The sequence below is a fragment of the Diabrotica virgifera genome, chromosome 4 (genome assembly GCF_917563875.1).
Source record: "Diabrotica virgifera virgifera chromosome 4, PGI_DIABVI_V3a".
In the NCBI taxonomy this organism is placed as follows: domain Eukaryota; kingdom Metazoa; phylum Arthropoda; class Insecta; order Coleoptera; family Chrysomelidae; genus Diabrotica; species Diabrotica virgifera.
Genome location: NC_065446.1, coordinates 64,422,043 through 64,436,942, shown reverse-complemented (window position 1 = coordinate 64,436,942; position 14,900 = coordinate 64,422,043). Strand labels below are relative to the sequence as shown.

The 14,900-nt window shown below is 34.7% G+C and overlaps 1 non-coding gene across 1 annotated transcript; it reads left to right on the top strand.

The window, feature by feature from the left end:
* The first annotated feature begins 6,883 nt into the window (after window positions 1-6,883).
* Window positions 6,884-6,974, top strand: Trnay-gua (transfer RNA tyrosine (anticodon GUA)). Its single transcript is given in 2 exon segments — window positions 6,884-6,920; window positions 6,939-6,974. It is a non-coding gene; the product is annotated as a tRNA-Tyr (tRNA).
* The last annotated feature ends 7,926 nt before the right edge of the window (window positions 6,975-14,900 follow it).

Below are 14,900 nucleotides of genomic sequence, written 5' to 3'. Positions count from 1 at the left end.
AGGGTGATTCATGCAAGTCTAGCAGATTCATAAGCTTTATTTTTAATGGAGCACCCTGTATATTTTCATATTTTTAAAAGAAGCTTAACCCTGATTTCAACGAACTATATCATGTAGGGTCTATTATGAATAATATAGGGTAAAATTTTGAAATTATAAAGTATGTAAACCATTTATGGAATAAAACTGTTTGTGTTCTTATTTTAAAAAATTATAAAAAATACTGGAACACGTCAACTTTTAAATTCAAATGGGCGCTTTACAAACATAAATTTAAATATACAGGGTGATTCACCCAAGTACAGCATACTCCATGATCTTTAGTTTTAATGGATCACCTGTATATTTTTATGTTCTTAGAAGCTACTTCACAACCTCATCTCAAAACAGTGTATTATGTAGGGTCCATTATGAATAATACCAAGTGAAATTTTGATATTATTTATAAATTTCGTCAAGACCTTAAATACAAAGCCCAATATATTTTTTATACTTAGTTTAGAAAGTGTATGTCATTATTTAGCTAATTAAAAAAATAATACCATTATTTTTAAAGTATGATAAATTATCATTTTCAAAATTTTATGTAGTTATTTAATATCTTGAAAATTATAAAATTTTTTAAAATTTCACCCTGTGTTATTCATAATAGGTCCTACATAATACACCTTTTTGATATGAGGTTATTTAGCATATTCGAAAAATATAAAAATATATAGGGTGTTTCATTAAAATTAAAGTTCATGGACTATGCTAGACTTGCATGAATCACCCTGTATACTTAAATTTATGTTTAAACAGTGCATATTGGAATTTAAAAGTTGACGTGTCCTAGCGTTTTTTATAATTTTCTAAAATAAGGACACAAACAATTTTATTCCATAAGTGGTTTCCATACTTTATAATTTAAAAATTTCACCCTGTATTATTTATAATACACCCTAAGTGATATATTTCGATAAAATCAGGTTGGTAAGCAGCTTTTAAAAATATAAAAATATACAGGGTGTTCCATTAAAAATAAAGCTTATGGACTCTGCCAGACTTGCATGAATCACCCTGTACATTTAAATTTATATTTAAAGAGTACACATACATTTTGTTTAAAAATCGACGGGTCTCAGAGTTTTTAATTTTTTTTTAAAACAAGGACAGAAATAATTTTATTCTATAAGTGCCTTCCACCCTGTATAATAAAACGCAGTCACCTAGTTATGTATTTTACTACTAAAGACACTGAAGTAAAAATACTTATTCTTCTTTTTCTTCCTCCTTACAAGCAATTCTGTTTGTTGATTGACAAATTGGTACCTCTATGGAAGGTTGTCATTCCATCTTTTGTGCGGTCGGTCGATACTTCTTCTACCGATTGGTGATTTATCTATTGCTATTTGCCACACGTGTCTCCCTTATTCTGCTTATGTGGTTATTCCATTCTTTTTTTATTTAGTGTCCATTCGTTTATACACTGTACGTTACATTGTCTTCTAATCTAACGTCTCCACTCCTCTTTCGATCTCCCAGCGTATTTCCTTTTCTTTTCTTTATCGTACTGGTTGCCAGGAGAGCTCAGCGGCTAGTTTGGCGTCCAAAAATTGATAGACCATTTAGCGTTACCCAGGGTCCACCACGTGGAGGCGATCTATCACTACCATATCTATCACTCTAGTACCAGAAAATTGTAGCCAACATACAATTACCAACCCATCAAGACATACCAGACATCTCAAAAGAGCACCAGCGACTCAGGTCTAGAAATCCTCTAATCAGATCTGCCCGAACAATTGGTGATTCCTATGATATGCAAAGGCAATGGTCCACAAGATGGATGCCAACAATAGCAGCAGACTATATTCAGATATCCACCCCAACCCAGGGTTTCATCGGATCGGGTCTGCCCCGGCAGGGCCGCCGCTAAAGTGTTGGCCGCCCGTGTGCAACTTAATATTTGCCGCCCCCCTTCCAACACTTTCGACGTTTCAACATAGGTATTTTACTAGTATTTAAAAAATGTGCAGGAGACCATAACGCGTATAGAAATAATAATTGCTCTGATCTCGACGTTACTTTTAGACCTGGATCCCGCTTACCAAAAAAAGTTATTATTATTATGGCAATAATAATATACAGAAATGCAGGCTTCCACTAATATCTACATGTGTAAGTTGTTTACAAGACTACTTACAACATTCGGCATGCTTAATTGTTTACTAATATATTTAAATATATAGGCCTGGATCCCGCCTTACCAAAAAAAGTTGATCAATAGCTGAAAATATGTTAATAGCTTAACGGTGTCTAGTCGAACAAACTTTGATGAATGGGGACACTGGAACAGGGAAAGTTTTACTTGTGATACTTGTTTTACTTTTTCCAATATGATATAACTTCTAATTGATTTGTTACCATCTCATTAAACTCTCATGCAAAAATCAGACTGTTGTTTATCACCAACTGGGCATTTTAATGAGTGGAACACGAAGAACATGTCAAATGACAGGAATCATGTTGGTTAGTAATAGCAATCTGATTTTTGCCTGAGAGTTTAATGAAAGGGTAACAAATCAATTGGATGTTCTGTCCGACAAAATACATGGGACGTTTTCGTAATCTGACGTTCCAAATTTTTAAACTGTTCCACAATTAAAACTCCCCTGTTCCAGTGTTCCCGTACATCAAAGTTTGCCCGACTAGACACCGTTAAGCTCTTAACAAATTTTCAGCTTGCTATTAATCAACTTTTTTTTCGTACGCGGTATCCAGGCCTATTTCGTACGCTGAAATACAGTAGTGTGCAAAAGAAACGGACACACTACTATATGTTTATTATTATATTACAAACAAAATCGTTTATCAAAAGCGTGTCTAAAATCATCAACTTCCCAACTTAGACTGAACTATAACCCATCTATAACCATACATAAGCATAAAGGCACAATATTATAATAGAGCAAGCATCGACTAATATAATATAAATAATAAAAATTATTTTTTTAAACCATCGAGTAATAAAAAAGAATTTTTTATTAAATCCACAAGGAAAAGAAAATGTTTTTCCTGTTGTTGGCTGTATACCATCAATCACAAAAATTGGAGAAAATCCTTTGTAAAAGGTATAAATTTTTTATTAAAATCCCATTAAACGGCTACATCACAACAAAACGTTTTCGATTTTTATAAAAAATTATCATCAGTGTTAGATAAACTGGATGCTAGCTAAGCCACCCAGGAAAAATATCCGGGTAAAAACCCTTTAAATATAACATAGATGCGTTGAAAGTGCATACTTTAATAAAATTCCTTATGATGGTCACATGGCAACTAGGATAATGCCCTAAGGTAATGTATTGAATTTCCCAAAAAGTGGGATTCAGATTGAGTTGTTTACATTCCAATGACTTAATGGCAACTGATGAGTTGCCATAAGGCATTTTATTAAAGTATGCACTTTTAACGCATCTATATTATATTTAAAGGGTTTTTACCCGGATATTTTTTTTGGTGGCTCAGCTAGCATCCAGTTTATCTAACACTGATGATGATTTTTATAAAAATCGAAAACGTTTTGTTGTGATATAGCCCCTTAAAGGGATTTTAATAAAAATTTTATACCTTTTACAAAGGATTTTTTCCAATTTTAATTTTTTATTACTCAATGAGAGCAACTTAATAAGCACTTATCTAAATTCTCGGAAAGTATGCTATTGTCGTATCGTACTCTCTTAACGTTCAGAATTTGAAAAAATCGCGTATGAACCACGTAGATAAAAATATCAACGTCCGAAAGCCGCCAGCCACTTTGAATTAAAAAGCATTCCCGGCAGGGGTGTAGTCGCAAAAGCAGTAGGTACCGGAACGCTATGACTTTGTGATATTACTTGTCAGTACAGTGGTCAATTTTCCACGGGGTTTGAGGAACCCAAAAAAGCAGTACCAGAACGGCGTTCAGGTGCGTTCCGGCTCCGGCTCCACTACACCCCTGATTCCCGGAACTACTTTATGACTACAGCTGCAAAAGGACAGTTCATATAATAAATAACATTTTCTGGCATTTTTGTTTAGAATTTTCGGAATATTAGAGTTTATAGAAATATCTGAATCATTACTATTTAATTTTTTTAATTTATTTGCGTTTTAAAAAAAGTATTATCATCAGTGGCCTGCTTTTGGCCGCCCCTATAATCGGCCGCCCGTGTGCGATGCACACTTCGCACACATGGTAGCGGCGGCCCTGTGCCCCGGTTCACCTGGGCGAGGCTTAATCGCATACGTACCGGACATGGTAAATGTGCTGATTCTCTGTTCAAATGGGGTCGTGCGGAATGTCCACAGTACGATTGAGGATCACCTAGACAGACCATAAGTCATTGTGTTTCAGATTGCCTAAATCGTGCCTACCGTGGAAACCTCCAGGACTTTGTGGAATGCTCCCCAGAAGCAATTGATGGCTATGTAAATTGGACATTAATATTTAGGCTAAATAAATAAAATAAATAAAATAAAAATCGTATTTCCTGTAGTTATTCTCAGTACTCTCATCTCTGCCGTTACCAGTAGTGTTTGTGTTGTGGCTGTATCGGGTCTTGTTTCTGATGCATAATGTCATTATTGGTCTTACGCTGGCTTTATAAATTCTTGACTTCATCTCAGTGTTAATATGTCGATTTCGTCATGTACCTAGTGTTATTATGACATCCTGCCAGTCTATTTGCTTTTTGTACTTGATTTCCCACTTATCTAATAAAAAAATAATTAGGTACCTACCTATTCGAATAAACAAAAAAAAGGTACCTATTCGAATAAAATAAAAAGAAATGCAAACAAGATAGGTAAATATGCAAAATACTTTTTGTCGGTTTGGAAATGCATCATATAGTCAGTTCGCTAAACTCAGACACAAGTGGCCAGTAATTTTAGTAATTAATTTTGCCAATTTGGCAAAATTGGCAATAGAAAATTACTAAATAGTTAATAATTACTAAATAGTTAGTAATTTTGCCAAAATTTTGCCAATTTTGGCAACATTGGCAAAAAACAAAAAAAATACCGACTAAAATCATTAGCCAGTGGTGCCTGAGTTTAGCGAACCGACTATAGCACAGTTCTTATGGTAGATGATTACAAGGGCCTTTATAGTCCTTCTTCTTTACGTGCCAACTCGGCGACGGGTATTGGCAATCATCATGGCTGTTTTCCTTTGGTACTCCATTATTGCAGATTTCGCTTCTATTGTAGCCAGGTATTCTTTTGTTAACTCTTCTCACGACTTCCTTGTTTGTTACGTGGTTGGCTCCTGATATCTTCAATATTCTTCTATAGGTATGGCATACCTATCTACAGTTCGGATGCTTCTAGTTTCTAAGTTGTCGTCGCTTTAAGTGTCCATTTTTTTATTCTGTAGAGCAAAGTCGAGAAAATATAGCACCATGCTAACCTACCTCTCAAGTATAGACTGGATGGATACAATATAAATACCATGCTACCATTAAAAATGGAACCACATCGGATGAATAAAGAACGGTAAGATAAATAATGTAGAGTTCATCAGGGATGCATTTTGTTTTCCATATATATCTTCGACGCATGCTGAAGATGGTATTTTGTTTATACTTAGTTAATTGTTAAATTAGGGAGATATGCATGAGACGGCATACTGAGGATGGCCATGAGGATGACGGCTGAGATGGAATTCACGCATTTTTCTTAAACTATTTCAAATTTGGTCCCTAGTGTGACAGTTTTCAGTTCCTCAAGTTAGAATTTGTCAACATTGCTGAACTTATGCGTGTTAGTTTTGTTTTGATAGCAGTAGCCTTTGGAATGTTTAATAAGTAGGACAATATATTTATTGGCTTTTTTGTATCACATTATAATTCGCGAGTCTTTACACCTAAGTTAAGTTTTCAAATTTTGTGATGTTCTTTTACCTAATCGCTATCACTTATCACTTATTGCTTAAGAAAAATTAGGTTAAAAAAACGGTCTGATTTCAATGTTGCCTGAGATGGCATAGTAAGTAGGTGGATAAGATGGCATAGGAATGTCATCTCACCCTTATGCGTTTTTACACTGCATTACCTACCTAATTTTGTTATCTGATTGGAGTTTATCGATACAGTTATGGGTCGTTTTAAGAGGAATTCGAACCGACAAAATCGATTCCGTCGAAGTTGAGACAAATAACGAGGAAGATGCTGCTTGCATTTTTTGTAATGGCTTATTTTCATTATCTCGTTCTCGAGAAACCTGACTAAGATGCCAAATTTGTGGCAAGTAGTCATATTCCGAATGTGCCGGTGTACCCAAGACTGCAAAAAATTTATTTGTGACTTATGTCGAGATTAGTGCCTTTATTTCAAGGGTATGCCATCTTACCCACCCCACATGTATGTGGGTGAGATTACACATACACATGCAATACTTACTTTACATTTTATTTTTTCAGAAAAAAACTGTAACATGTACATTGTTAAAAAATAATGTTATATTTATGTAAATGGTCCTAGCACTCACTTTGAGTTTTATTACATGTTTAACTCTGTCAATTATCGATTACAAAACATTTAAAAAAAAGTATGCCGTCTCAGGCATACCTTCCCTTTGAGGTTCCTGTTTATTAAAAAAAAAATGTATCGGTACCTTCAAGCTCGACAACGTTCAACACAATTGTGTATTAGCAGTTGCCTATGTCGTAGATACTGAATTGAAGTCAGTTTCTTGATGTACATAATAATAGGTATAATAATAAATTTTATATTTTAAATAAATTAATGTTAATGTGTAGAAACGTTTCAAATGCGACAAATAATTATTTTAAACACCATTATATTTATAAAATATGCTAATTTACTACAGTTCAACCACATACTTAACTTGAAATTAACCTTCGATAGCTCAGTTGGTAGAGCGGTGGACTGTAGTGGAATTAAAATTTAGCTATCCATAGGTCGCTGGTTCAAATCCGGCTCGAAGGAACCTTTTTTGTTTTTTTTACAGAAATAATAATTGCTAATAATTTGTTGTTAAAAAGTAATCATACTTTCTAATTGATAAAGAAATGTGTTAAAACATTTGTTTTAATTTGTGTTATTTTCTGGGCTTTATATAACGGAACCTTTTTTGTTTTTTTTTACAGAAATAATAATTGCTAATAATTTGTTGTTAAAAAGTAATCATACTTTCTAATTGATAAAGAAATGTGTTAAAACATTTGTTTTAATTTGTGTTATTTTCTGGGCTTTATATAACGGCTTTTGTTTTAATAATTTTCATTTTCTATATACAGGGTGTTTCATTAAAAAATCATTTAACTATAGTCCCGGTTTAAAAATAAGATATGACCTAAAACGTTGAAGGTAAAATATACTTTTACTTTACGGTGTTCAGACTAATATAATATGCCAATCATTTAATGATTTTCATGTCCTGCAGAATCAGTGGCGTAGCTGACAGGCCCGCAGGGCCCACAAGGCGGGGTGGCCCCGACGTCAGGAGGGGCCCCTTAAAGCCTTCAAGCTTCCTACTTCTACTTTCTTTAAATTAGGGACCAAAACATATTTTCCTAATAAGCATCAAAATTGGGAATTTGGAAGGAAGTAATGAAGCGGATAATTGACGTAACTGTTACCCTTCCGGGTGCAATTTAGCGTTTCGTGGACATGTTGGTAGTTTAGATGAAAGCGAATCCCAAAAAGGTAATTTTTTGTCGGTGGCTTTTTTACTAGGTCAATATGATCCTGTTTCAGCTAAATTAATCGATAAAAACAATAACTTGAGCCCCCAAATACAAAACGAAGTTATAAATTTGCTGGCCCAAGAAACTGAAAACAAATTGATCAATTTAATTAAAAAAAGGTGTTTTTATTCAATCATTCTTGATACCACTCAAGATATTTCAAAACACGATCAGCTTAGTTTTGTTTTGTTTTCCGTTATGTACAACTAACTTGCAATGAAAATAACTTACCATTTACCTTCCAAAGCAGAAGATGTTGAAAATGTTTTGGGATTTATTCGCATTTTGGACCAAAGTGCAGGCGGTCTTGTAAATAAAATTTTAAAATTAATATGTACAATCAAAGCACCTTTCCGTACACAACTGCAGAGCAAAGGGGTATGCTAGAGCAAGCGATATGAGTGGTGTACGTATATTCAGGCGTACAAAGGTGCATAACTGACATTGAAAAAACAGCTTTCTATGTTCATTGTACATCCCATAATCTGAACCTAGTGTTGAATGATGCCGTTGCTGGTGTACAGGAGTTAGGGATGGACTTTAGCCGAGCCGAGCTTTTGACAATTTCGAGCCGGATGGAACTTATTCCATATTTTACGAACACATATGTAGATATATTAAAACATACATATTTTGTAGTCTGAATTACTTATTCTCAAAAAAAAAGTATCAGTTGTAGCAGAAATAAATGAATTAAAAAAAGTATTAAGCATTAGCTAAAATATTGACAAGCTCTTTGAGGAAAGCTCAGCCCGTTTCGAATTCAGCTCGGCTCGTCTCGCAAGAGACAAGCCGGCTTGAGCTCGAAGTTCGGCTTGTCAAACGAGCCGAACCGAGCTAAGCTCGAGTTTGTGACCGTCCCTAACAAGAGTTGGTTTTTTTACGATATGATTAAGAGATAATGTTTTTTAGCGCAAGTATTAAAAGATGGGATGTACTATGTACTATTATGACTTTGGATTCATCGCGTTTGCCAACACTTAAAAGGTTATTTGAAAACCGGTGGTCATCCAGACAAGATGCTGTTACGACTTTGCGTCGAGCTTTCCGACAAGTAATGAAATATTTAACGAAAATTTCATTGCTATATAAAAAAACGATGAAAAATTAGAAGCTAATCCATTATTAGAGCATATGAATAATTTTGAATTTGCTGTTAACATTACAATTCAATCTAAAATACTCAACTTAATCTAACATCAAAACTTTTGCATTCTGAAAAGGCAGAGTTAACGGTCGACCTTCAACTTTTTGAAAAAACTCATACTAATCTTCGAGAAATGAGAAATTCGTTTTCCGAAACTTTAGCAGAAGCGGCAGGAATAGCAGAATAGTCGGGCATTATACCAAAACTTAAAAATAAATGGATAAAACGTATAAAAAAAATTTTACGATGAGCTCAGCTGCGATGAAAAAATAACTTTTTGCACGATTGATCATTTTTGACTGTTTACCGTGACAGATTTTACGTCAGTAGGTGACATTTACTAGCAACTCGACGGTAAGTAATCCAACTCGACGGTAAGTACTCCAACTCGACGGTAAGTAATTCACTTACCGTCGAGTTAAAAAATCTCTTACTTTTAATTAATTTTTTGAAAGAATAAAGAAAACTAACGAATTATTTATTAATATTGAAACTTATGGTACAATTTGTTAAATTGTTTAATGAAATCCCACTTGTTTGGGCTGTGGTTTCACTTCTAACAGAAACTCCTGCAGAATCGCATACATTAGTAGTATCCAACATTTTTTCTCTTCAAATACGCGATCAAAGTTGAAAACTTGGAAATATCAATGCCATCATAAAGAAAAACGGTGGATTTAATCATTGAATATTCTGCCCAGAGGCTTGAAGGAGCTTTCAACTGCATATGTCTTTGAACGAAATATGCCAATAGAGTCTTTTCTTCGATGCTTAAATTCTTGCCTTCGCACCATTTTTTAAAACTTTGGTAGATATTTTGATAAGGGATTTTGGATTTTTCGGGAATAATTACGGAACATCCTTCTTCCCAAGCCCGTTCAATTTCTTCAAATTCACTTTCGCTCATATTTTAATTTATAATAATCAAAATTGTACTTAAAATTATTGACAACTAAATAAAAACTCAATTCTCCATTGTTGTTATGCACCCTAGTTACTACCTAACAACCAAAGTATCTATCTTGATAAAATGAATGAAACTAGTCAATATGACGAAAATGTTTAATTTTATAATTTATAATGGTATCAATCGTACAAAAAACGTTATAAGCATGTCGAACGTTAAGGGTAACCGATCTCAGACAATAATTGAAGTCGTCGCGCCTCTCCTCCTCCAAACAATTGTCTTCGATCGGTATAAAACCCTTATAGGTCTGGATCCCGCGTATGAAAAAAAAGTTGATTAATAGCAAGCTGAAAATTTGTTAATAGCTTAAGGGTGTCTAGTCGGATAAACTTTGATATATGGGAACACTGGAACAGGAGCAGTTTTAACCGTGGAACAGGTTAAAAATTTGGAACGGTCACACCACGAAAACGGCACATTTATTTTGTCCGACAGAACAGACTTAAACTCTCCGAACAGAGATTAAACTCTCATGCAAAAATCAGACTGCTATTTATCACCTGTCATAATTCCTGTCATTTGACATATTCTACATGTTCCACTCATTAAAACGCCCATTTGGTGATAAATAGCAGTCTGATTTTTGCGTGAGAGTTTAATCTCTGTCCGAAGAGTTTAAGTCTTTTCTGTCGGACAAAATAAATGTGCCGTTTTCGTGGTGTGACCGTTCCAAATTTTTAACCTGTTCCACAATTAAAACTGCCCCTGTTCCAGTGTTCCCATATATCAAAGTTTATCCGACTACACACCCTTAAGCTATTAACAAATTTTCAGCTTGCTATTAATCAACTTTTTTTTCATACGCGGGATCCAGACCTATTACCGTTCTCCATACTTAATATACTATATAGTAAAAAAAGTTTTGAAGTTAATGTTTTAAATGTAAATTTAGATATAATATTGCAACAACTTACTACATAATAGGTTTTTCGGATTAAGAGGCATGTATAATAGGTTTTCACGTCTATTCCCAAAAATCGATTAACACTAACGGATGAAGACTTATTAAAGAAAGGCCAAATATTGCCCTTTACACATATTTTAGTAATTATACTGTAATTTGGTGCAACGGCGTAATCAGGATGATCCTAAGGGGGGTGGTTACAACTACTGGATGGTCTCTGGGGGTATGGAATAGTAATGGTGTTAAGCTCAAAGTACATCCAAATGGGGTGGGGTTATAACCCCCAACCCCCCCTGGATACGCCTATAATTGTGTGGTTATGTTTATAATAAGGGGGCCCACAAAAATTGTCGCGGGGGGCCCCCAATCTTCAGCTACGCCACTGTGCAGAATGATTATGTATAATAATAGTAAGTAACAGGGTAGGTACTTAAATAATGCTAAGAAATGTTCTAACTATTACCACAAATATAGGAAGGGTTAGCTCAGTATCTTAAAAACTTTGATCCCCACGTCCCCACCGGAGGTCCTTTATGATTTACTTTCAGGGACCAATTTTTTAAGCGAAAAATTATGGGTTCTATAAGATATAATGGATAACGGAGAAATGATAAAAGTAAACGGATGGAGAAATGATTGAGACACGATAAGTACCGTCTACAGCAATTGATTATCCAGGGCAAAATAAACAGTAAGCGGAGGCCAGGCAGGAGAAGACACTCGTGGCTCCAAAATCTGCGAAAGTGCCGTAAGCAAGATCAGGATTGCCATGATAATAGCCAACGTTCCCAATGGACAGAGCACTTGAAGAAGAAGAAGAGTACTATGAACTAAGAGACATAATGAAGGAAGAAGATATAGTTCAATTTATTAATGCACAGAGGCTGAGCTAGGACACATAGAGAGAAGGAAAAACGACCTACTGAAGAAGGTCACCAGATGGAAGCCAGAATCTGAAAGACCAAGGGGAAGCCCCAGAGAGAGATGGGAGGATCAGGTCATGAGGGACATCAAAATCCTAAACGTGAGAAACTGGAGGAAACTATGCACATATCGAAATTAGTGGAAGAAAATTGTAATGTAACACAAGCCAAATCATACAAAAAAACTTTGGAAATACACAAAAAGGTTGCAGAGTGATTTACACTCAATAAGCGAAACAGACAGCTCTAAGTTAAAACGGCACATATTCCATCCGGAAAAAAAAATTGATATAATGATGAATATCAATATCAATATCAGCCATGATAATATCAATATAATTAAAATATCAACCTCATGAATAGATACACCCAGAGCCTATTTTACTTCAAATCAGGCCCGAGACACTACATAATTTTCGGGCCCCAACAAAAATTTAATAGTGATAATAATAATAATAATAACTTTTTTAAATGTATTAATTATTTTATAGAAATATAGTTACACGAGAGATTTAAACTTTTACTAACAATAAATAAATTACATTTAAATAATTAAACATTGTTTAATTGCTTAAAGTGCAAAAACTACCGTGGAATTTCTCTACTATGTACAGCATATAAAGTCCTCACGTAAAAGTATATTGTAAATCAGCGGCTCCATCCACTAGCAGAATATATTATTGGAGACTTCAGACGTGGAAGATCGATAATGGACCAAATATTTACAGTCAAGCAAGTCTTGAGCAAATCATGGGAACACGACATAGATGTTCACAACATGTTTGTAGAATTCAAACAGGCATACAACTCAGTCAAAAGGAAGAGGCTATGACTATACTTTATATTGGCTGAATTGGCAATATCACCCAAGCTAATTAGACGCATTAAAGCCACAATGGATGAAGATGAAACTCAGGCATGTGTAGGAGTACAAAACCACCGGAGAGACTTTTTAAAATCTCGCAGGGATTGAAGCAGGGAGATGGGCTGGCCCCAACATTGTTTAACCTGGCACTGTAGTATGCGGTTAGGTGAATGCAAACGAGGAAATCTACTGACCAACAGAACCGTTCAACTGGTCGCTTATGCCGATGATATTAATATTATGAGTAAAACATCAACAGGGGCACAGGAAACATACGCAGAGTTAAAAACGAAAACGAAAAGGCTATAGGTCTGGATACAGAAAAAACTAAAACATTGATACAGACGGGAATCAAATTTGTTTATATATATTTAATATTATAGTCCTACAAATCATTATACATGAAGATGGCATTGAAACGGTTGGAAAGTTTACATTCCTGGGAGTAGAAATACATGTAGACGGATCAGAGGATGGAGAAATACGGAACTTATTTTGCCCTCTCCCATAATATGTTATAATATATATGATATTTCGGTCTAAAAGTGTCCAACGAAATACAAAGTTGAGAATCTGCAAAACCTTAATTTGACCAATAGCATGCTATGGCAAGTGAAGCATGGGTCCTGAAAGAAACATCCAAAAGAAACTCGACACATTCGAAAGGAAAGTACTGAGGAGAATACTAGGACCTGTGATCTGTGAGGGAAAACGGAATCTTCAGGATTCGATACAACAACGAGCTTTATCAACTTTATAAGGAAACACCCCTGTCAGATTTCATTATAATAAAAAGATTGCAATGGGCCAGACACGTGATAAGAATGGGAGAAGATAGTCTACCAAAAAGAGCAATGAACACTAAGATACAGGGAAAGGGATCGGTTGGAAAACCAAGAAAGCGCTGGGAAGACACGCAGTAAGCAGCGGTGCACAAGCATTTTTAGGAGTCCGTATATGAAGAAGAGCAGCGACAGATAAACAAGGGTGGAGGCAAAAAATAAAGGAGGTCAAGGCTCAATTTGGGCTGTAGTGCCGTAGAAGAAGAAGAAGAACAGGATGGGAGGCCGAACTTCCGTTTTGCGCACTGTTGTGGGGTGTAAAATATGATAATATTGCATTTTTTGTGCCTGCCATTCCTGTTCTCTTTTTTGCTTTTTTGTTTTTCACTGCCACTTAAATGTTTGTAATAGGGCTGGTCACAAGCTCAAGCTTAACTCGGGTCGAGTTCAAGCCGGTTCGTTTCTTACGACCCGAGCTTCAAGCCGAGCTCAATTTTTTGTGGGCTGAGCCGAGCTGAATTGGAAACGAGCCTAGCTTTCCTTAACGAGCCTAATATTTTAGCTAATACTCTAATACTTTTTCTAATTCATTTATTTCTGCTACGACTGATACTTTTGTTTGAGAATAAGTAATTCAGACTACAAATATGTATTTTCAATGTACAGTGTGCCTGTAAAGTATGGAATAAATTGGATATCTCCTAAACTAAATGCCTTCTGAAGAAAGTCTAAAACAAGTCGATTTTTCATTTTAACTACATGTTTTTATTTTAAGTTTTTTTTTCATTTTAGTATTTAAATAACAATATCTCATATTAAACACAAAATTTTTCAAACACCACAGTAATAATTATAAAAAGTAGTTCAATACAACTGAAGATATTGTAATTGACCGATTCACACCCCAGCCATTTTCGGGTGGATGTCTAAATTTAGATATAACGGGTTTCACTGTTGGTAACGTTATTTGCTTATTATTGGGGTTGCAATGCAGTGCACTATAAAGTAAACTTAAAAATAACAATAAAACCATTTAAAGCTATAGGTACTGGTGTATCCTTTAGGTAATCGACATACCTATATAAAAATTGTCAGTAACATAAAGGTTAAAAAGGATCGTACTCTGTAAGTAGGTTTAAAATGCTTAAGTACACTGAAATATTGTACATAATATCAATGACCACCATTTATTGATTTTTTTTACATTGATTCCTCATTTATTATTTCCTGTTCGTAAAATGAAATAATTTTGAAAATGTATTTTATTTTTTCAATAAAAATATTCTTTCAGTGATCTTTTGAGGCCCCATTAAAATGCGGGCCCGAGACAGGGGCCTCATGGGCCTAGTGGTAAAATAGGCCCTGGATACAGCTACAGTATCAGTATAACTACTGTATATTAAGTTGCATAAAATTTATAACTCGTTAAATAATATTTATGGCCAAATAATATTGAAGGTATTTTATATCAAAAATGTCCGCAAAAAGAATAAAAACGTATTACGTCCTCTTACTGCTAAATGGTCATTACGAACAATAAATATGCCCATATAAGGCAATAAAATGGCAATATCTAG